General features: G+C 43.3%; 1 protein-coding gene across 1 annotated transcript in view; it reads right to left on the bottom strand.

Moving 5' to 3' along the window:
* sptbn5 (spectrin, beta, non-erythrocytic 5) overlaps positions 1-1812 on the bottom strand; it is a 165848-nt gene that overhangs the window by 11676 nt on the left and 152360 nt on the right. The gene's annotated exons all lie outside the window — the stretch shown is intronic.

Below are 1812 nucleotides of genomic sequence, written 5' to 3' on the forward strand. Positions count from 1 at the left end.
GGATGCTGTAAATCAAGAACAAAAACAAAGTTGCTGGAAAAGCTCAGCAGGTCTGGCAGCAGCTGTGAAGGGAAAGACAGAGTTAACGTTTCGGATCCGGTTCCGAGGAAGGGTCACCGGACCCGAAACGTTAACTCTGTCTTTTCCTTCACAGATGCTGCCAGACCTGCTGAGCTTTTCCAGCAACTTTATTTTTGTTCTTGATTTACAGCATCCACAGTGCTTTCGGTTTTTATTAAGCTTATGAAGAAGTTTGATTGCAGAAGTGATCCAGTATGGATCTGAAACTCATTTTTATTAATGTTGGTAACTTGATCAGAAGCAGTGATGAATAAATCAACAGCGGGGATTACAGACATCATTAATTGCACTCTCAGCTGCATTGGCCACAGACAGTGTTTAGCACTGACACCTGCTGTCCCAGAAAGAGATCTGTGTGGCGTAGGTTGTGGGGCAGGAATATGTGCAGAATTGGGTTTGGGGTTGGGGGGAGGTACAGGATCAGTTTACAGGGCAAGACAACCCCTGGACTACAGGAGAGGAGCCGAAGTCTGTCACATAATGACTCGGATCTTTCACCATGGATTACAATTGCAGCAGAGCTACAATTTAGTAACCTGCAGCATCTGTTAAGGTTGACTAGAGATTGCCTCCAGCTTCAGGTATCTTCTGCTGCTCTCTGCTGCCCCAATATGGTCATAGCTAAACCAACATCAGTAATATTTAAGGCATTTGAAGCAAAGAATGACAAGGCGTTCTGGGGAGAAGGTGGGCAGTAAGATTAGTTTGGCATTATGTGAAAAGTTAGCAGAGAGCTGAATGGCTTCCGTCTGTATTGTCATTGACCATGGCTCTAGGCCAGGTTCTTTCCATAGGAACTGCAAGGATCAACATTTAGATCCAATTGTCAGACTTGCTTCCACTCAGCTGGAAGGCCCTACCTTCAGATAGTGAGGAGCTTGGTCATCTTGAATTGTGGTGTGCACCCAACATGGGACGAATAACCGAACCACAGAGAGGGTTCCTTAATTTGATATTTCTAGAGCTTTTCATCTCAAATTATGATTTCACTGGAAATAGAAAGTGAAGGAAAATTTTTCCTGCCTTTGTTTAAATAAAAATGTGATACGAAGCATGAAATACCTTGTATTGATATAAATCCTGATCCTGCTTTAGGACGTTGCAAAGTACTTCAAACTGGTGGATTACTTTTTGAAGTGCAGTCACCCTGCACACTGGAGGAATCCAATAACAGGTGAATGGTTTTCATGGTGACATTGGTTGGGAGGAACCGAAGTTGGGGGAACCACCCACCACCCCCCAACCCCCAGTTTCTCACAGTACAGCACTCCCTTAGTACTATAATGAGGCAGAAAGGCAATTTTTAACCTGTGCCAAGCAAAATTGAAACAGTTTGTGTATAATGGTGACAAAAAAACGATTATTCCTGGAAAGCTGAGGTAAGTTAGCTAATGCTCATTTAACTTTCTTGTCTATAACTGACTGCAATGAAAATGGAACTGTTGTTGAACTGAAGGACACAGCCACATACGTGGTCTATTCTGTGCAGGATAAAGATTGGCAAACAGACCATGGGTAAGAGGCAAGGATTACAGCGAGTACCACCCTCCCCTCAGAACCACTGTGCCTCACATGTCATTGTACATGTTTTTAGATCATATAGACAAATCATTCATTAGAACATCCAACACTCTGTATACAAGGTTTACACCAGGGCCAATTCACTCTTAGGGTGATATGGAAGAGAGAGAGAGAGAGAAAGAGAGAGAGAGAGAGAGAGAGAGAGAAAGA

The sequence above is a fragment of the Rhincodon typus genome, chromosome 8 (genome assembly GCF_021869965.1).
Source record: "Rhincodon typus isolate 14 chromosome 8, sRhiTyp1.1, whole genome shotgun sequence".
In the NCBI taxonomy this organism is placed as follows: Eukaryota; Metazoa; Chordata; class Chondrichthyes; order Orectolobiformes; family Rhincodontidae; genus Rhincodon; species Rhincodon typus.